The following is a 23,253-nucleotide window of genomic DNA, read 5'->3' on the forward strand; positions in this document are numbered from 1 at the left end:
GAATCGAAGTTCAGTTTTTCGTTATCATCTTTTTGTGAGATGCCTTTACAAGCCAACATAAAGGCACATTTGTTGATGAAATAGTTAAACATTTTGGGACATACAGTACAGTCTTCTGCTTCCTTGCTGGGAGATTGATGAGAAGGTACCATTTTCATGTTGTACAGTAAATATGAAGCTACAGCCAGCAGACGGTTGGTTTAGCTTAGCAAGAATACTGAAGAGGAAACATGTAGCCTGGCTCTGTCAGGTGTGCATTAACTTCCTGGAGTCTCCGCTGGTTGCCTGGCAAGTTCTCCCATCCAAGTAAAATTTCAACACTTAATCATCCACAAAACCACAACTTGTTGTTTTTATACTTTGTGTTTGTTAAGGTTAAACAAACAAGATATAACATGTTTATTAGTGAACTTTAGAGGTGAAGAAGGCAAATTTTGCCACACAGAGACAGCTGTTTCCCTTTGTTTCCAGTCTATGCTAAATTAGCCAGCTGTAGCTTCATATTTACTGTACAGACATGAGAGAGGTATCAATCTTCTAATCTAACTTATAACAAATAAATGTGTTTCCCAAAATGTCAAATTATTCCTTTAACCCTTTAACGTCCTCTCAGCCATTTGGAAGACCACATTTTAAGTCACTGTATCTCTAAATGTAATTGTACTGAACTTAATTCAACCTGTTTAAGCCATCTCTACCATTCGGTGTAGGTATGCTGTGCTAAAAAAATCCACTAGTTGTCACTGTTTCTTTAAGCAGCATGCCTTTTCAGATACCCTCCTTACAAGAAGTTAAAATTGTCAAAATCACTGCAGACATGAAGACTCTTTTTGGTGGAAATTTTCAATAATAATCAATGATGTTACTGTGTAGTGCTGTTTTGTATGATCTCCACTATAAACCCTGTCTTCACAATTAGGGATGAAGTGCTGAAGTTGCCTTCTCTGCTGTTGACTGTGAAACAGATTTATTTCTGCAACAACTTAGCATTTTATATGATGTTTTCTAAAGTTTGTTGGTATTAAAATGCATAGTTTTACCATGAAGAGCCATCTTTCTGAAACCGGTCTGGACTGTCTTTGTCCTGCTGATTATCAGTAAAATTAATAATCTGGCGTAACGGATTGAATCTCTTATAGTATATTTGGTATATTTGGAACAAAACTACTATGAAATATGGCAGCATTGTGAGAAAAAAAGGCACCGTCATATTTGTACAAGATGCATTTACTGTATATTTTTAGAACAAAATTTGAATGAAGCAGCATTGAGGAAAAAATGGCAAAACCCTGATGGTGACATCTACATTCACGGACTGCATACACATGCATGAAAATGACAAAAAAGGGATAGCAGACTCATCAAAAATAATTCATCCCAGAATACAAATCTGGTACACTGGATTAACTGCTGGTCACAAATGAAACAGAGACTTCATCAACTTTCTAGCAATTTGTACTGACAGCTGATAACCTCTCAAACATCCTAGCCAACATTAACCCTGCCTCTCAAAATGATAGACTGTATTATGTTCTAATCTTCCCTCAAATACTTGATAAGAAAGGCTAATTTGAGTGCTGATGGAGTTGAGAATACAGCTGAAGCAAGAATAAATACAGATATCGTATCATAATCACAAAGAGCCCTGACTACACACATTTGGAAACAAATTGGTCTCTTCACAAGTCCAATCACAGTTTTAGAGAGTTGATGCCAGCAGATTGAATTCTCTCTAAATTGGCATGGCAATGTCACAGATGCCACTTCAAATGAGGTTTGAACATATATTCATTCTGTAGCTCATTGGCTCATGCTAATCCTCTCCATTTTGCCACTTGTCAGAGGCAAGTGTCATTTAGCATTGCCATCATCGCAGAGTATTTCAGCCTTTCAGTAACTCACACAAGACGTGTCAGTCTTTCAATCAGGCAAAGAGGTTTCAGATCAGCTTAAACTTTTCTGGCCACTGATTAGATAATAAATTATGCCAGAAATGTATCCAATTTGGAAAAATATGAAGGCTTTGTAGAATGATTTATAGCTCAAAAGTTGGTGGCGTGTAAATGTAGTTTACAAATCTTCAAGCACTGATGGACTTCTCCACAGAGATATAATAAGCAGCATACGTACGTACTGCAAGGCAAATGCAACTGAGCATCCCTGAGTGTCCTCACCAGCCCGTACTGTTACAGTGTGCATTACCACATCATCACACTGCAGTGGGAGAAACTCTACTCTGACTGAAAGCTCCCACTAAATGGACCTTGTGGTGAGATTATTTTATCAACTGCTGTTAAAGGTCAGAGTAAAATTTGAAGATCAACTTTAAAGCCAACATGGACGAGAGATCCTTAAAGTGCTGAGAAAATGGAAATTTGAACATTTACACTACAGGCAACTCCATCTGCTGATGTAGAAGCATTGCATTGTGGGATCAGAAAAAAACGTGCATGCATGGATACTACTGTTTTGAGCGCACTCTATACTATAGCGCACAGATTTCACTCAGAATTCAGACACTCAAAATACAGTAATAAATAGGAAGTTATAGGATCGAACGCTCACATCAAGTATACTAAATAGATCATGAGGAGTATTGTTTTGTCATCTCTTGTTTCTAAGGTCAAGAATTAATTTCTGAAGCTCAACTTTGAAACCAACATGGACAAGACGACTTAAAAAATTGAAATTGTAAGGACATCTAGGCAACTCAATCTGCTGATGTGATATGGTATGAAAGCGCCAGAACAGCTACTGAATGGACCTTGAGGTGAGACTGTTTTGTCAACTAATCTCTGATTGTTCACTCAAGCCATAACAACTTTATGGTTATGTGAACCATCTTTATTCTGCTCATCCAACATCACACCTACATTGTTTTTTTTTACCCCCACCCTGACATTACCGAGCTCAGCAGCTCCAGTGAAAGACTCCAGAGGTGCAGGTGAGAAAGACGAGTGTAGGCTACAGTACATTCAACCCCAAGATATCACACAAGCCGAGCAACAGGAAGCAAACTGTGAAACATAAACACATAGACTCACATTCTATACATTTTTATCGTCATTAACAGACAGATCTTTACATTATGCTAAAAAAAACTGCACCTTGAGAGTACTGGCTGCAACATGCAGTAAATCCAGCGCACCCTCTGCTGAAGGCGGTCATTTTAAACCGGGCAAGCCCCGCCCACTACTTTGCCATGCCGTTCACCTGCGGGACTACCTGTGTGCTAAATCTGACGTGAAACTGCTGCATACTCTTGTTGCATCTTGCTGCTTCTGTTTAGCAGCTCTAAATGAATCTTGCCTGCAAACGATGTGATCATGTCACTTCAGAATAGCTTTGCGGAAAAAAAACGTTCCCCTTTGCTTCTGCTTCTGAAATCAGCTAAAGGCCTCTTCAAACCAGAAGTGGAGTTTTCCCAAGCCTCATGATCACATCAGATCATCCCATGGGATTTACTTTCATGCTTCCCTTCATCAAGGTAAGTGTGTGCTGGCAGCCTGTCCTAACATGCATATTGTGAGCTGTTCTCTTGGCTCTGTTCAGTTGGTGTTTGTAAGCAGTTAACTTGAGGATATGAAGCTGCTGACCTGCCCATGTGCTCTCCAGAACATCTGATTGTGATATCATGGCATCTGCTCTCTGATTTTTTTCTGCTCTCATGCTGCTGCTGTCTGTGTGCAATAGGACTAAGCAATATTTGCTTTGGTATTAATTCTTTCCTTGGTGACTAAGGTTGTTTTCCTGTGGTTGTTGTTTGGCACCTGCATTAGGTTGCCTTCATGCTCTTGATTTGTTGTGGTGAAAATGAAAACTCACATTTAGATTAAATATGAATACTGTTTTGCGGCGTTTTTTCATGTAAAATTGGTTTCCTGAGACTCCCTTTCTACCAACCGGGATTTTATATATTTTCTTCACCTCATGTTCAGTGAAGCATTACATAAACATTTAAATTCATGGCATGGGTTACATGTCACTTAGCTTTATTATTCTTCATATCATAGCCACATCTAACGGATGAGCTCATGACCTACGATATGCTTGGTGCTGCTCATTTCCAGTCTTAAGCTTAAAATATATCCATGGTCTTGTGGTCATCTGCTGCTTATTTATTTTGTTTATTAAGTTCATAATTATGTGCTGCACACATCTCAGGTACTAGACCGTATATTCCCCTCAATGGTTGGAGGTGCTTTGTTTGGAAATAGCCACAAGGCGGCTAGATGGATAATAGTTGGTGTTGAGCTCTGTATTTAATGGTGGTGTACAATGCTTTATTATGGTCAGTCTCTGCTGTGCTGAACTTACTGCATTCTTGGTGAGTTATATCATAATTTGTATTCACGTAATACATACAGATCTCTACTGGCCAGTTTAATTAATCTTATGCTCTCTAACCACAGAGAACTACTCATGAAAACTGAAATTTATAAGTGTTGCCCGAGTAAACAAACAATGACGTGTTAAACAATCCTCAAATTTTCAGTCTGATTCATTTTTCATCAGTCTTTTGCAAACAAAAGCAGTTGGCAGCTGCCTGTTAACTGTTTAAATGTTGTCACACGAGATGATGAATTTCTGGTCATACCCCAAGATTAAACATCACAAAAACATGGCTTTAAACTTCATTTACTTCATTTACTCTCAACACGAGACAATGAACGCAACTACAAATCATATTTTCTTCTATTACAAACAATCTCATGTTATTATAACACTAATTGTAAAATTTGATCTTGTTTATCCAGCCTCCTCAAAGAAAAATCAGTGTTTTGCTCCACATTTTCATTGGCTGCCTTACACACTGATTCTGCTCCCCAGCTCCCTTGAGGAGCATTGTGGGTAGGTCATATGATCTCACATCTTCCCTTTGATGAACAAATGTGCCCTTTGAAGCATTTTTGTGTGGCACGTTCAGGCAATTAATGCGTACGTGAAAAGCCAAAGCGAGAATAGATGAGAAACGATGACGTGGAACGCAGGGAGGAAACGAGAGGAGTCAGAGAGAGAGCTGGGTTTCAAGCTTCATCACCTCTTTCCAGGTGTCTCTGCCCGCATGATTTCATCTGTGAACTGCAATCAACTTCCTTAATGAAATAAGTAATTAACATATTATAATTGTACTACAGTTTGATTTGACAGAAATCATTTTCCATATCTAATACTATGCTAATTAAATCTGTTCCTCACTCGCCAACATGACCTTTTGTGATTAAGTTTCATGGCAGATTTCTTCTGTGTGAGTGAATGCATGGGAGGGAAAACGCACAGATTTCACTGTATTACAGCAGATAATGAAAAAAACGTTTGTGGAGACGAAATGAAGTAGCTGGAGTTTTCTGTATGTTGAATATCATCTCCTCCATTGAGTTCATTAATTAAATGTGGATTAGTATCCACAGAGGTCGGGATGCACCGTTATGGTCGCTGAATCTGTATCATCAGTGTTATAAAATTCAGTGTTTCAGTTACATTTGTTTCGTCATGGCGAGCCACTGACTAGTAAAATTGTAAAGCTACAGCTGACACTACCAATGTAGTTTTATGATATAGGCCATATTCATAATGTACTGGCCCCTATACAGTTGAAGGAAAAAGTATGTGAACCCTTTGGAATTACCAGGATTTCTGCATAAATTGGTCGTAAAATGAATCACATCAATAGACAAACACAAGCTGCTTAAACTAACCTCACACAAACAATTATATGTTTTCATGTTTTTATTGAACACACCGTATAAACTTTTACAGTGCAGGGTGGAGAAAGTATGTGAACCCCTAGGCTAACTTATTCAAAGGACTGTATATGTATGTGTGTATTTTATATTTTATTACATGTTTAACAAGCTTAAAAAAGGAGAAAGTTTCATAACAATGACTTACATCTGATTGGTCGCAAACCATTAGCAACTGGAGTAAAAAATGAATAAAATGGAGCAGTTGTATTGTTTAGCTTTTTTGGTTAAATTTGTATTCTTTCAAAAGCATTTACAAATCATGTATTTTTCAATAAATGTATTCTAACAATGCTGTCTAGAACAATAGACTGTCTTAGTGTATAATGTAATCCATTTTAAATTTGGGAAAAAGAGAGCTTTGGTATCAGTTGGATTGGTGCACATTGTTTCTCATTAGCCGCTGTTGCAGTGTAGCCGTGTGTTCACATTATTGTTATTTCAATTCCAGCTTATGTTGTTGTAGCATTTCTTTGCTGTCCTTCATGCTATTCTCTGCTTTCTATTGTAGCAGAAATGTCCAAACAAATAATACACATAGGAACACAATTTAACCATTGATCCAAGAGCAAAAACAAAAGTGGCAATCTGACTACATATTAAATATCCACTCCTCCTGGCTGAGAATCAAACTCGTCAGACTTCATCCTCTCCAAGAAAACGAGCTGCCTTTAGCTATCAACACACTAGCAATCATGCTCATGAGAGACTGAAGTTATGGCGATCACATGAGACTCGAGCTATCATGATCACAAGTTTTCATGTTTGGGAGATATACCCTCCAGAAAGAGCGAAATAAATATAATTTTACGTAATTACAAAAGGTCAAGCAGTCTGTGAGGGATGCAGGAAGTGGAGAGGAAGTAATCACAGCAGCAGTCTGGCATTAGGAAGACTGACAGAATATGTGCCAGCCAGTAACGAGACAGCGTATTGCCGGGGTTCTTGTTTTTCTGTATGATGGCACTGAGGCCTCGGGGGTGCACTGACAACATTACCATACTCTTCACCTCCTATACACAATACTCGTGTCATCATCGCCTTGGTGTGGCATCGCCCATTTGAGATTTGACACCGCTGCTATTTTAGAGTGTCATTTAAGGTTTCAGGCATGAGCTTATTAGTTCAATCAGACTCACTGTGGATGCTTAGTGTATGCCAACTTAAAATCAAATCTGAGCATGTTGCACTTGAACGCCAACTTCTCCCCCGTGTGGCTCTTAACTGTACATTTAAGTGTAAAATTTGATTTGTGGAAGGAGGTTTACCGCAGTCACAGTGACGGATTTGAGAGGAGGCTTTTAATTTAATGATCTGTTGTTCGGTGTATTTTTAGGTAGGTTTTACAGTTAAGAGAAGATACAAGAGCTTTGAGGTAATAGCACAAGTGTCTGCTGTTGTCATGTGCAGTCGCAGTGTCCATTTTGATTTGTGTCTGCTTAGCGTCGTTCCCCTGGGATTTCCTTTACTGCCACAATATTTCCTTTCATCTTCCCTATTTCTCACTCTCCACTTTTCTGCACAGTTGAGTCAGTCACCGCCACAGTCACCACCTGGCTACTGATTCTCATGTGAATATGAACAAACCAAACAACTGATGTGAAAATAGATTTGTTTTCCTGACTCGGGTAATAAGCTCGAATCTGCAAGCACCTGATGGATTTTTTTCCCTACAAGCTGTGAAAAACAACTTTATTTTTTCTTTTTTTCCCAGCAATGTTCATGCCATATTCAGTTTTTTTCTACATTCTTACCAAGTACCTGCAGCACAATTTATGTCACGCATATTCTACTTTAAATTCTACTTTAAACTTTCCAACGTATTAAATGACTGGAACTTAATATACCAGTCCAAGGCATACAGTAATTACCGCAAATTGCTTATTACTTGATTATCAACATTTTCTAAGTGTTTCTAAGTTTTCACAGAATTCCAAAAACCGCAAAGATGCACTGAAGTGCAGAGTAGACTTCTACCTCCCTCATTCCTCAGGATACTAGAGGCCTTTCTGTTCTTCCTGAAGAGCAGCAACCCAACATCTCACCAGCTCAAGATTGATGTGACAGAAAGAGAAGGAAGATTTTAGCTGCTTTCACAGCAAAGGGTGACCCATAGTCTTGGTGATCATGTTATCAGGTGTTCCCAACATTGTGTCTACTTCCTGTAGGTGTGACTGGCAAAATAATAGCACGCCAAACCAGGGCTGCAACTAATGATTGTTTTCATTATCGACTAATCTGACATCGCTTAGTGCATAAAATGTGAGAAAATTGTCCCTCCCAGAATCCATAGCAGAATGTATTGGAGCCCGACCGATTTATCGTTTTGCAGATATTATCGGCTGATATAAGCTACTTTCAAATATATCTGCATCAGCATTCATAACAGCCGATATGTGATTATTAAAAAAGATCTTTCCCTCATGTCATGAGTGTTGCATAGTTTGCCCACCAGAGGGCGCGCTGCAGCTCCTCTGTTCAAAACACTTCAGCACCACAGAACAAAACATCAGCTGACCACAGTCTTGTGAGTTGTTCATTTGTCAAGTTAATTACATGACTTAAATAATAATAAAAACAGCCTTCATCACTTCTCCTCTCCTGAAAACATTCATACCAGACTTGCTAACCCTCCCGTTTTTCACTGCAATCTCCCGGGTCACAGCAGGATGTTTAATGTAGGTGAGTGGTGGAGGCTATCGTTACACTGACAGACGTGATTGTAGATTTATTTTTGAAACAGTGCGGCACTTCTAGGGAATGGTCCTCTTATTTCTCTCTAATTTATTACTTCTAAATAATCTCTAACAATCACTTACAGCAGCTAATGCTACCCGTTGCAAAATTAGCCACAAAACTATAGTGTTTAACATATTCTAAATATATCTGCGAGGTGCTTGTCTCTAGTTACAGTCGGTGTGTCAGAAATGATTAAACCAGAAGGATCATGTAAAGCTTTGGCTAGAATTAACAGTGCTGTTAAAGGGATAAACTAGATGTGAATATGCTACATTGTAGAAAGTAGTCACTGTGGCAGATTATATGTAAGGTAATAACTATTGCATGACAAAAAATATACACATAATTATTAGCGGTGGGAATCACCAGAGGCCCCACGATATGATATTATCATGATATTTATGTTGCGATTCGATTTTATTGCGATTTTAAATATATTGAGATATATTGCAATTTATTACCTTTTTCCAACTTCCAAATAGGTCCCTAAAGTCAAGCTTTGTCAACATCTGTTTATCTAAAAAGAGTTTGTTCATATCACTTTTTCTGTCCTCTATATGGTCCTGTTAAGTTTTCTAGTGGACTAAAAAAGCAATAGATTTTATTATTCTAGTACCAAAAAGTTAAAACTCCCATTTGCAATTTATAAAATAAAATATCAATACTTGGCATCCATGTATCGATACAGTATTGCCATGGCAAATATCATGATACTATGCTGTGTCAATTTTTTCCCCCACCCCTAATAATTATTTCCCTATGTAGGAGAGCCCTGTTTGTCATTATTATAGCAATGATGTGAGAGATGATATACGTCCTTGATTATTAGTAGTAGTAGAAGTAGCAATATTAGTATATAGGTATTTTTTTTTATAGTTTCTGTTTTGCTGGCCCCCACAATACACTATTTACTTTAATGTTCATTTGTAGTATAATTTATAACAATCAGATGTGTTATGTAAAATTTCTGTAGTTTTATGCATTTGACTCTTATTTATCAAAACTTTAATATTTTTCTTGTACTTTTGTTCAAAGTGCAGTGAGAGATCTACAGCATAGAAGGTTGTGTAGATCTGCTGTTTATATTGATCAGTTTCTGCACAACTTGTAAAATATGCCAGCTAAAGTTTGGTACTACTGGGCTTAAACTCTGAATTTTGATACATGGTGATACAGACATGGTGTATAATACATCTCGTCAATTATCCTAACTTGATTTTGAATTATTGCCAGATTGTCAAACAAAAGCAGAGTAGGAAGAGCTACAGCCAACTGTAAATGTGCCTATTGGCCTTTTTTACTCTCATCAAACAGTATTTAAAAAAATAATTCTTTATTGAACTGTCCAAGCTATTTATAAAAGTATCCCAACATATGATAAAGATAAGAAAAATAATTTGATATAGTGCACACACTATTTCACCAACCATTCCTTCCTCCCTCCCCAACAGGCTACAACAGTACATTGAAAATGTAAAATATTAAACAATTGGAACTGAAATATAAAAATAAAGAAATCATTCATAGACATTGAAAAAACAAGTTTATTCGGCTATACAACATCTTAAATTCCTGCAGATAAGGGGCACTATTCTATTTTATCCTATTCTCCATGGTCATTGGGATCTTTTTATTAATTAAACATCATTATCGAGACCATATGAAAGCAAGCAAGAACATCAAAACAGCATGTTTGGCCTCTCATGTGTCAAAGATCAACAGCTATGCAATTTGATATTGTTGTTAAAAGGAAAATAGACTTTGATGGATCCATGTAGTTTCTCCAATGTGTCAGAACTGAGAGATCTGTAAATATATCCACATTCACACGTTGAACGTGTTGGCGTCAATCAAGCTACGTATTCACATCAGTGACAACATGTTAAAACATCTGGCATATGAGTGATCAAGAAAACAGAGTGTTGCTGAACATACATAAGCTTGTCCTAAAGAAATAAATACTGAGGAACAGTTTGATTTTCATACCTTACTGTAGAACAATGAATAGCTTGACTAATCACCCACAGTGAGTAATGCACTCATCACGTTCATTTACTTTTAAATCACCTGGTTCAAAACTCTGAACACTTAATGATCATTAATAAATATAACTAGAATTCTTTTCTAGTATTCTTTACTGTGTATATGTGAGTGTGTGTTTGTTTGTGTGTGTGTCTGGGAAGAGAAAAGAGCTCAAGGTTGGCATGACACAAGCTTGTTATTCTATCCACAACCCAATCACACAACAGCCCCATGAAAAGAGAATAATGTTGGAGAATCCTCCTCCTTGGCGCTTTCCTCTTCCTCGACCTCTGATTCTCTCCCTCTCTCTCGCCCTCCCCCTGCAGTGTGTGTGAGTGGTATCCATCTGTCAGTTGTCAGTGCCAGGGAGTGATACAGAGAGCTGTCACTTCTCGTCAGCCTGCATTGGTGAGGCCTTTTGCAGCTGCCCTGCCTGACTCGGGGCCAGAGGAAATGTACGTCTGTGTCTGTGTGTTTGTGTGTGTATGAGGGCTAAGGAAAAAAGGAAGGGGGAGAGAGGACAGAGAAGCAGAAAAGAGAGTAGGGTATTCAGGGGGCAGTAAAGCAATTAAAACAGGAGACAATAGAAGTAGAGCTGGAGAGAGCTTGAACCAGCGCAGGACATACAACAGACTGTAACTATCACATTACCTTAATATGTTCAGCACTGTATCACTATTTGCTCCACAGGACATGAGGTCATCCATGACTTTTATCAACCTCTGTTGGTGACCAGCAGAAACTGCAACAACATTTAGCGATACTTGCCTCCTCCTGGTCAAGTGTCTGGGACAGGCTAGATTCTTGAATGAGACCTGAAGAACAATCCACCCTAAATTCAATATGGTGTCTGTATAAAGATTGTCAAGATGCTTTCTAATACAGCATTGAAAGCAAATGGCAGTATTCTCACCAGCCATGTTTGTTTAATGACATACACAACAGATGGGGGAGCTTGTGAGTGGTAAGAAAGCCATGGAGTTATTCTTGTGTAGTTCACAGGCTTCATACAACAACTTTGAAAAACAACTTAAACATGCAACTTAACACATGCCAGCGAAGAACCAATGGTATAGTTTTGCACAGTGATCTGGACACATAATAAATCCTTCTTCCTGGTCGCAAACCTGCCATTTTAGTGCAATATGCCAGATTGATTTTTATTTGGAGAACATAGCTAGCATGATCACTCCTGGCTTCCTCGCAATATTATACTTTCCTATAAAATGACTGGGACACATCATTTTGAAAAAAAAAGACTGATTTAAAGAGTCTCAGTAGCTGCCACCAGTGGTTTCCCTTATTCGGTCTACAGCAAACATAAACAAGGAAACATAGTTTTAACTTTTTTAAGCTTTAAGCGAAAAGGTGGACAGATTGATAGAGCTACAATGAGTTGAGTAAATTTGTGGTAAATCTTGATGCTAAATACTGTTATGTGGGGAACAGCTGCAAGTAGATTCAGGGAGTGACCTGAAATGCTTGTAGTTTGTTTTAAAACAAAGTTAGAACCCTTTTTGACCATAAAGTACAAGGAACTATGGAACCAGTGGAACCAAACTCAGGAATTAAACTAGCAACCAAAAGTCCCTTTTGCAAATTCCTGTTTGCATTTTCACCACATATGAAAAAACATGATTAGGCAAATGTAAAAAACTAGTTTAAAAAACAACGTCCTGATCCTGTTGTTCTTTGTATTTACTGTTGCACGATTTTGAGTTGGATGTATCAAAAGTCAGAAATTCTTTTTGTTCACAAACTACTCACTAAAATAAAAACTTTATTTTTTTTATTAAAGCGCCATGACATATAGTAGGATCCTGCTGCTGGGGAAATGGAAAACACTGAAATAAAAACAACCCCATCATATCTATTCTATATTGAGCTTGAAGTACCAGTAAATAAATAAAAGCATTATGGGTCGTGGGAGATGAGGCTGAAGTAGATTGAGCGTGCTTTGAATCATGAGACATGCAAGACAGCAAACAACAGCAGAACACACAGGGTAGATGGCAGTAATAGTCTTTGACTATTCAACGTCAATCCTTGACTTGTCAGCTGCATGACTCAGATGATATATATAATTTACTGCAAATGCTTTTACAAGTTTATTGGTTTTCCTATTCATCATGTATTTGTTTAGAATAACTTTACAATCTTCCATCTGTAGAAGAGTCCAAAGCTGTTTTCTTCTTCTTCTGTTTTCTGTGCAAAATAGACACAGGCTGTAAAATCATGCCAACCGGCAAAAATGAACATCTTTATAATGATGACCGATCCATACATCTCTGCTCTGAGAGGATACTGATTATTAATTGGTGATAAAGATGGCTACATCTGCAAAACAGTTACTTATTACATGCCTGACAGTAGATCAATATTAATCTGAAACTACTACTTAGCATTCAGTATTTATTTAATCTTCATCTGATTTTATCTAATTTTATGAAACTTTCTCTTTCTGATCAGCTGTCTCACTCAGTCAAGTGCTTGTAGGCTTATTATTTTTCACGTTTTCACACCCTTCGTTTTTTTATTGCAAGCAAATCATAGTCACCTTCTCATCAAGTTGAACATAATAATGATCATATGTGAATGGCCTTTCAGATGAAGCGACCTGCAGGAACACTGATATGAAAAACATGACACTTTATTTTTCATCTCTCAGTTTAATCATCTCAATTGAGTCGATAAAGAAACAAAGACAATCTACAGCTGCAACAGTTTTGGTATTGATAGAAATACAGTGTGCAGGGTCTCTTTTAGTTAGAGAGCAACTAAATTTCATAAAGAAGTGTGGGGATGAAGCTCTTTTCTCAAATTAAGATGACTAATTTTGCAACATGATTGCCACCTTCAGCAATGCTGTAATTCAGAACGGAGCTATTATGGTGAACATTTCAGGAGAAAAATGTCCACATTCAGGCAAAGTGCAGACTCAGCAGAGTTTATGAATCATTTGGTAACACTACATGAACACAGTCAGAGCACCTGAGTTTTACAGCCAGAACTCACCGCAGTGATGAATAACGCATATCAGGGGAGAAATGTTTGTTTATTGTGCTGTACCTCGTGTTCAGTAGCATTTCACTGCAAGGTCAAAAGGACATATTTGCAGGAAATGTACAGTGAATACAGTTTTGTGCCATTTCGAGAAAAAGTTAACAAATAAACATAGATTTTTATAACCAATTGTGTAACATGTGATGCCAGCAGGCACTTTTCAACATAATTCATTGCTTAGCTGTTTGATGGACATGCTGCAGGTTAACCACAAGCCAAATGTTTCCATGTTGTTTTTCTAAAACACCAAGAGGTGGAAAAGATCACTCTGCTGATTCTAATCGCTTTGTTCAGTTCAAAGATTTGTAGTCCCTTTTTTTATCTCTAAGCTAAGCATCCAATCTCAGTTCAAATGCACTTCACTTCTTACGTCAGTAATTGAACGCATCACTGTTCAAACTGCCTGACGTTCGGCACGGATTCCAGCTGTGTTCAGTATGTTCAATCTATTGCTGGTTACAACTGTTACATTCAGTTCACTACAAAACTAGGTCTATACAAGCATCACTTATACGTTTAATAACATATTATGATTGTTTGTGTGGCTTTCCCTGACTTTCCATAAGCTTCAAACTAGGGCTGGGCAATATGGCCAAAATTCATTCATATCTTTCGATATCGATTGTGGCTTAAACTCTTCTTTATGGCAATAATTGCTGTTATTGTTTTACTGTCCAGCCTTACTTGAAACCAAAAAGTAATCAGAGCTGAAAACATTGTTCTGTGTCTCCAGTGAGGCGCTCCAATGTTGAAAGTTGCTGATTAAGACAGTAATGATGATTCAGTGCAGTCAGTTCAGTTTCAAGAGTCATTCGTACATGTGAACATCCCTATCACAAAATGTGTTAGTTTATCAGTTAGTTTAAATCCTTAAAAACATTTTAATTGTCAAGCAAGGACATGTGAAATGTGGTTTAAAGCTCCTTTAAACACAAGTAAGTGCCTTTATTCTGTAACCGAAGGATGAGATGGTAACAGGAAACGAGGGAAGAGGAATTATGTTGATGACATGCAACAAAGGTCCCAAAGGACTCAAACTGGAGATCTAGTGGTTCATGATCCCTGCCTCAGCTCTAGGCCACCAGGTTGCCTCAGTGTACCCATTTTTTAAATGTAATGTTCTGACAAAGAACAATATGTAAATATGAAACAATGTAAAGTTGTTTGGAAAAGACCAAAGAGCTCTCCTTCAGGTTCATGTATAAATGCTTTTAATCTTATAGCCTGGCCCAGTGGTACTGTATATTCTGACTTAACATTTCTCTGATCTAAGGATGTCTGTGAGCGTGTGTGTATTTTGTGTGTGCGCCTGATTCGTGACATTAGCAGGATAAATAAAAATCAAATGCTGTTTTGAGGCAAGAAAAACACTGCACACCTTTTAAGAAAGCTCTCTTCAAAGCCTCACCACCAAAGCTAGAAATTCCATCCTGAGGCATCAGTGAAATCAAAAACAACAAACATCACATTTATGCTCCTGTTTAGTTTCTCAAATGTTGTTATTTTTCTGCTCAAAAGGAGCTACGCTCACGCACTATCAAAAAAGTTTCAAAGCACAAATACACGTACACCCCCCTGTAAGAATGTATCCATTTTTGTCTTTCTAATCTCAGCACGCTCAAGGCAGACACATGCAGAGTTTGTTTTTTCTGCAGTGTGGATTTGTGACAAAAGGTTGGCAAATTGTGACAAATTACTTTACCCTGAATTTGCCTCATCTTTGTTGGGTTGTACCACAAAGAAGAGCTTTAAACTAAAATTTGGGTTAATTATAGTTCAGCTAAAGTGAGTTTAAAATCGGAGTTACATATTTTTGATTATGTCAAACTTATATAACCACCACAAAAGATAGACCAAGTTTCACAAAATGTATATTTTCTCAAATAATACAAAATGTACGGACTTGAGTTTGTTTTCTGTGATGGAGGAAAATGTTGCTACCATGTTGTTACAAATGCTCATGGTGGTTGTTTGTCGATGGGGGAGGTTTTAGAGCGTGTTTCTGACAATGCCTTCACACCACCCAGGAGAGAGAGAGAGAGAGACAGAGAGAGAGCTTGAGGAGCTCTTGCCCTATATAGAAGTCCCCGTGGGAAGGGTTGAGAATCTATGATTCTCTTTGAGTAGGCATTTTGTCATGTTTTATATCGTTCAACTAATAAAACACAAATCCTTGACTAAAGACTTGGACTCCCTCTGGACATCTGCTACATGGGCAATTGTTTGCCTTACTTGTCCATCTCTTCCCACATCGGCAATTACCTAATGCTCTATTTACTGCCTAAATCTGTTAATTTAAAATACGTTGGGTATATTTTATGCTCATGTCATTGATAATTTTTAATCTCACTGTAAGGAATTGGTCCCCTTTGTTCTTTAAATCTCTGCTGTCTTTTTTTAGCTAGTTGTTCTCAAACAAGAGTCATTGTAGCATATTATATAAGTTCAGAAAATGCTGTGACAAACTGTAATTTCCAACAGTAATGATTCCACTTGATATTGTTGCTGTTGTAATGATTTTGAGGGGAGAAAATAGACATTAGAAGGGAAGAAATGAACATCATTACCATGTAGTCTTGCTGCATGTCATATAAGTGAGACATATTTGCAATAGTCAAAAACACAACTGAACATCCTGTCAAAAGTGCACCTGAATGATTCTGCTTCCCTCCATGTTGTATCACGCAGATAAATTAAACAAGAGCAGATTGTCCTCCAAGCTAAATCAATATGTGCAAAACATTTTTGCTTTATACTAATTAAGACACGTTTTAAGGACTCCCAAATGTGAACCTATTACCTTACATTTTGCCCATGGCTGTCTTGCTACCTCTCAGGCATTTTAAGAGGTGAGCGAGGAGGGGGAGTATTATTGTTAAGTGGGCTTGGACACAGTAAAGAGCCAAGAGCTGGTGTTTAACAGCACTATTAACAGCGAGATGGGAGATCGATACAGCAAGGTAGAGAGGAGGCGCATCTCTGTCACTGTGATGTGTTATTAGTGCCCGACAGTGGAGGGATCTGGCTTCTCTCCAGTTCCTGGGCCTTGTCATGTACTTTGCTCCACACCAATTAAACCAAACCCCCTCTTTCCTCTCTGTGCTACAGATTCAAAGCTTGTAAATAACCATTTCATAAATTACAAAAGCATTAACAAGTGTCAGCATGTGGTGAGATCTTTGATATAACAAATAATACCTTTACCTGAGAGATTTATTTTGGCACCATTGAGATAAAATCCTCTGTCTTTTTAATAACTGCAGTATATGACTGTGATACCTTCAAGGTCTTGGATAATGCAGATAGCGTCTCTCATATTTATACCAATAGTCAAGTTACTCTTTAATTTGCGACAGTTGCTATTGCTTCCCTTTTGTTCCTTTAAGAGCCATACGATGTATAACAATACATCTGTGTTCGGTTGCAAATGTTGTCTGAAATAAAGAAGTGCTAGAGGAAGCTGGATAATATCTGCAGGTCCATGCCTGTTTAAATAGAAACCTTGTTTTTCCAGCAGTGTAAGAGGCAACAGACTCCTGCGCGGTTTGACTGACTAATTAATGAAACTCAACAAAGATGCAATCACTGAAATTGTATTTTGCTATTGCTCCAAATTGCGATGACCAGCTGTTTAATTTTTTGGGTTTCTTGCATGATACCAGGTCAGGAGAATGAATGTCAGCATGGCTTCATCTTTTTAAAGAATACAGCTTCAGACTGACTCAGTAGTACTTGAACTACCGTACAAACCTGCACTGAAATTGTCATTTAAAAAACAAAAAACACAGAATAATCAAGAATGTTGAGTAGAACAAAAAGCATGAATAGTTTTGATAAAAATACAGAGACCCCATAAAAACATAGCAACAATCTTAACTTGCACTTTTACTTGAAACAAAGAAGAAGCTCAAAGTAAGTAGGAGTAAATACATTTTTAATAAAATTTGGTTGAAATATGTTCTTCTTATAGATGGTGTTTAAATTAAATTAAACTAACTTTGAGTTTGAGTCTGTTTATAGTTTTGGTTTATGTGTTAGAAACTGTAGCACAAAAAAACATATTCTGCTTTCTTCAACGTCACACTCGCTCAATTATCTGTTGTCCCTGACTTTAAGAGTGTATCACAACTGGTCTCCTTTCTCACCTTTTGCAGGACCTGCTGAAGGAAGCGTAAGGAAGCGTAAAAAGTAAAGTGCAGGAAGTTGGTAAATTACACACAGTTCAAGAGCAAGATGAAATTCATTTCCAAACCAGCTTATGCTCACCTCAGAGCACTGAGGTTTACATCACAACATGAATATAACCACACACTGTAGTTATACTGTCTTTTATATAGTTTGTTATTTTCAAAAAGATAGATATGGATCTGTAGAAATGGTGTTGGCTCAAATCATATATTTAGGTGCTTCGTCTAACTACAGTAATCATATACTGTAAACATTAATCATGTTTTTCATTTTTAAATTAAATTTTACACAACTGTTAAGATTATCGTTTCAGCTGGCTGATACATAGAGTGCATTGTGGATAACTTTAGCTCAAAATAAATGATATCTGTAGAAAGGGGAAAAGGGGCTGGAATTTGAAGTAACCCATCAGTCTTATGAATAAATACATGGGGTTTTTTTTGTTTTCACTGAAGTTGCTGAATTTGCTCTTCTTTTATGATAAAGCAAAGAGTGTTCTTTAGAACTGAAAGACGATAGATAGATATATAGATATAAAAGAGAAACAATTATAGCTCTGAGGGGTAAAACCCAAAGTATTACCTCAGGTTAAATAATAATAAATTATATTTCCCCATGTTGACACAGGGAAATAAAATGTTAAAAAAGAGCTGGAAGGCAGAAACAACAATCTCTGGACACCCATATATATACAATACACCATATTATGTACATGATGTATACGCACTTAAGAATCTAGTGTGCTGCTAAAGGGTTTCCCCTACTAAATAAAATCTAAAGCGCGTCCTTTGTTGTGTTTTACTGTCATGACACTTCTATATGTTTTCCAAAAGCAAAACATAAAATAAAGGCAAAAAACTCCTGATGGTGCCTTTGAAATACCACACTTACAGTGCATATAAACCGCTCGCATCCTGCTCCATGCTACAAAGGATACAATACAACCTTTCAGTCTTTCAAGGAAGGAAGTCTGGTGATATTCTTTATTGTCCTTATTTTTTATTTATTTTTATCAAACCCCACGGAAACCAAAGCCAACAATAAATAGGCCTGAATCCACTGGTTGCACAAGCAAGCTGACAAGTTCATTCATCGCCATGAACATGGCCACTGTAGTTTATTTTGAGTGAATCCCACATACGCTGTCCTGCTGCTGTGAATATCCATATAAAAAAATAATTGAGCACCAAATGTGTATGAATTTGCATCTACAAATAGTACCCAATAAAGGATTTTCTCCTGTTTTTAGTAATTTTTGCTTAAAACTGCAGTGCCCATGAAAGTATATATTCATGCCCTGTTGTTTCTTGGAAAGGCACGGTCTAACCTGTGTTCATCTTGTATCCTGGGTGCAAATCATTAGTACAAACCAGCAGGCCAGTGGAAACCATACAGTACTAGTGGCTTCACTAGTTATTTAAATAATCCGAGACATACGAAGAGTATATTCTTATGTTAGATTTAAGCTTTAACACAACATAATATCTAACTGTCATTTTTTGTGAAGGTTTAAGGAAGTAAGAGAGTGATTATCAATAAAAGTAAAAGGAGTTACTTTATGATCTAATGACTCAACAAAGCAGCTGATGGGATTCAATTTGAATTTATTTTATCCATCTTTGTCTCCAAATTGCGTGATATAACAGACTATGTAACGACCTGTAAGTGATGGATGCGGGAGGTCTGGGATGCCTGTCCGGGTTTCATATCTTTGAGCCTTTTCCATAACATCAGTATTTGGATTGTTCAGACTGCAGTGTGTGTGCGTACGTGTGGTGTTGTGGCAGCAGTCTGTTTGATAAAATGTAAGGTTGTAGCATTATGCAACAAATCACTGGATTTTGTCTGTTTGCTGTTGGTGTTTAACCACATTAAAGCAGTGTACATCGATTTCCCCCCTCTTCTTAAAAAGTGTCTTGTAACTGAGTGTGCAGTTGCTGTTCGAGTTTGTCCTCCAGATGTCTCTGTGAACTCTAGATGCTCTCAAACGCTGTCTCATACAATCATCCTTCTTCATTCCCACTAACAATTAGGTAATGAAATATTGATTTTTAGTTAGATTCATATTGATGCTATTAGCTTTGCATTGATAAATCACTGATGCTGGGAGCCAGACCAGGAAGACATTACTGTGTGTTAATCAGATGGATTTGCCTTCTTCTTCCTGCATGTCTCACTCTACCTAGTCTACCACACTTCATCTTCACTTGTTTAAAGCAACTTCATAATGATGGCTTGACAAACTTCTTATTCACTTTATCCAAGGTCTCAGTCTTGGTTTTGGATTGAGGATTCACTCGTTTAAAAGTGTTTTTTTAATATTACTTACACTGTTTGAAAAAGAGAGTAGACAAAGCTAACTGTAAGGAGAGAAAATCACCTCTTCTTAAACTTGTAATTATCCTTAACTTGGTATTTTCAAAAATGTCTCAATAAATAAATATGCATGTTGGAGTCACACATTTGACCCTGGAAACTGCAATGCTATGCTCCAACAACTGAGGTATACGGAACAACATTTCCAGTCACCTACTGTTAGTGCTGGGAAATCTCCTTATCACCAGTGTCCACCTGTCTGAGGCGGCGCTCAGTATTGTAGCCTGCTGTCTAGTCATTACCGTCACAGTGGGGTCTCAGTATCTTTAAAACTGACATTGCAATACACTTTAAGGACCTTAAACAAATAAAATAGTTCTACTATATGCAACTATAACTCATGCATAACTAAAGAAAACGCATACCAATCTTTAAATATAGTACTCTAGATCTGCCAGAAGGCTGATATCGCCATCATTCTTTTCTTGTGGCTTCCTATTAAAAAGCAATGTCTCATGAAGAGTGAGTTGGGGGTGATTTTTTTTATTGTTTATTTTGATACATTTTAGCCTGAGGAGGTATAACTATACAGCATTTCACAAGAAGAAGAGAGAACTAGCAAAAAAAAAACAACACGAAATTGTTGTTTTTGGTTTTTTTTGAGTATGTCGTATGCTCTACAGATGGTAAAGCTCTTTGAGGCAAATGTATGATTTTGGACTACACAAACAAAATTGTTGCCTCCTTAATGTAAGAAATTATCTTACAGTAATAACTTACTGCCTTTTTACTTTTACTTTGACATTTAGCTAATTTAAGCTAAATTCTAATTCTGACTTATTTCCTAAACCTGACATCAAACCCCTTAAACCACCCTGTTAAAAAAGTAAAGAACACCTCCCAAAATAAAATCACTTTACAGTGCTGTCTTCTCTTGCAAGGTCCAAAGCTGAGGCTGGTTCTCATAAGGACATCAGTACACCAACACACACACACACACACACACACACACACACACACACACACACACAGTCAGTCCTGACAGCTGTCACTCCAATTGGCCACAAGTCTGTCTCTCCTCTCCGCTTGACAACAGCCAGGCGTTTCCCTGTCAGACAACATATGCCACTGCATTTCTCTTACTCCGAGCCGCCTGACAGTATCCACTCCCAGACCCTGTGGCCGGGTCCGACTCTCAGCCTTCTTGCTGGTGGCACTGCGAACATGATCTCTGATGTCTCTCAGGCAGCTAACTGATGCTGTCACTGCACCAAGATATAACACGACCCACTGACAAACACATTGTGACAAGGACATACAGGCGCACCAGTGTGTACACAGACACACATAAGCGCAGTCACACAAGTACTCATGCCTCGTCAATGTGCTAGACAACATTTGCTGCAAGTACAACCTTTATTCAGTATTTATTTTCTCCTCCGGGTCGACTGTCACAAAGAAATATTAGAATTCAAATGATTTGCTTTGACTTTGTGACTTATTTTGTTGTTCCATATGCTAAATCCACGGGAGCTCTAAGAGGCAAGTTAGAAAAAAAAATTCTATAGATCCATTTTCTAAGTCTGATCTACGTTGTTTTCACTCCTGTTAAGGAGTAAGGAACAGGTGAAAAAAAAGCTTATCAAGTTCCTAAATTGTTTTTTTTCTCTGTGAAACAGGTAGGGAAAAACCTTTTGCCAGGTGAAAAAAAAGATCCAATGATTACTTTTTTTGCCCTTTGAAAAAAACAGGTTTGTTTTATGTTTGTTGTTGTGATCCTCATTTCGGCCACAAGAGGCAGAAGTGCACCACTACCCCATGTTCTACATACACCGAACAAAATTATAAACGCATCACTTGTGTTTTTGCCCCTATCATGAGCTGAACTCAAAGATCTAAGACTTTCTCTATGTACACAAAAGGCCTATTTCTCTCAAATATTGTTCACAAATCTGTCAAAATCTGTGTTAGTGAGCACTTCTCCTTTGCCGAGATAATCCATTCACCTCACAGGTGTGGCATATGAAGATGCTGATCAGACAGCATGGGTCTTGCACAGGTGTGCCTTAGGCTGGCCATAATAAAAGGCCAAACACAAGTAACATATATTGGGTGTCAGCAAATAATATACACACATTTTTCTTTTGGCTAGAAATGATAATCTGAAGTGGTGCCTTTTAGCATTTTATGGCTTAAATGATGATATGATGATTTGAAATGATGTAACTCAAAGTATGTGATTTATTGATTGCTGTTGGGATGCAAAGAGAATTTAAACAACTATAACAAAAAATGCTTCTAAAATAAATTAAGTCATAAACACAGGAGAGAAAACTATTTAGATCAGACTTGGAAAAATTTCTCTCTCAGGGATTCAATATAAACCTTATCCACTTGACACATTTAAAATGCTAAAAGTTGTTTTTTGGCTAAGGTGAAGATTTATTACATCTGATAATGTCTCAATCAAGTCTGCAGGCAAATAGCTTTTCTGATGAGGGGAAAAAAAGGCCTCATCCATAATTTGAAGCTTTGTCATTGTACTATATAAAGTATACAGAGGCAGCTTAAAGAAGAAGTTTTAGGGCAAACATTTTGATGGTTAAAGACTAGCAGGCACACACTGCCATATGAAGAAGTGGTATAGCAAGCAAGTAAAAAAATGGGATATGTAACAAAAGTGGCTCGTTTTATATTTAGCTCTTTTATTCATTGACATTGCCTACCATCTACTGGTAGAAATGGTAAACTGCAGCAAGGATGAGCGATTCCAGGTATTATTATTATTATTATTATTATCATTACCTTTATTTAACCACATTATCACATTGACATCAAAATCTCACCTGACCCAAGTACAGCAGAAGAAATAAGACACAACAAAACACAACCAGTAACACACAAAAATGTAATTCATCCGATGGGATGTCACTTTCTAGTTTTAAAGTCTTTTGTAATTCATCCATTGATATGTTGCAAAGTAGAGTTAGTTAGTCCTGGGATCTGTTTGGATGAACTGTTTTTTACATTTGAGAGATGTTCATGTACATGTATAAACTAAAATTATTCTGTGTATAGTTCTCTTCATGTTGCTAGGGATGTGAACTACAGGGGGTCCCAGCCTTTTTGCCTTCTGACCCCTTAAAATGAAGCAATATGCACATGTGATGCATCATCAGAG

The 23,253-nt window shown here is 37.5% G+C and overlaps 1 protein-coding gene across 18 annotated transcripts in view; it reads left to right on the top strand.

The window, feature by feature from the left end:
* The first annotated feature begins 3,212 nt into the window (after positions 1-3,212).
* Positions 3,213-23,253, top strand: part of LOC123976340 (relaxin-3 receptor 1-like) — a 47,767-nt gene continuing 27,726 nt past the window's right edge. For 9 of the 18 annotated variants that reach the window (XM_046058419.1, XM_046058418.1, XM_046058428.1 and 6 more), the window contains exons 1-2: positions 3,213-3,487; positions 17,723-17,774. The gene's annotated coding sequence lies outside the window, so the exon portion shown is untranslated. The remainder of the gene's footprint in view (positions 3,488-17,722; positions 17,775-23,253) is intronic. The other 9 variants (XM_046058417.1, XM_046058424.1, XM_046058422.1 and 6 more) reach the window with 1 other exon arrangement.

The sequence above is a fragment of the Micropterus dolomieu genome, linkage group LG09 (genome assembly GCF_021292245.1).
Source record: "Micropterus dolomieu isolate WLL.071019.BEF.003 ecotype Adirondacks linkage group LG09, ASM2129224v1, whole genome shotgun sequence".
Lineage (NCBI taxonomy): Eukaryota > Metazoa > Chordata > Actinopteri > Centrarchiformes > Centrarchidae > Micropterus > Micropterus dolomieu.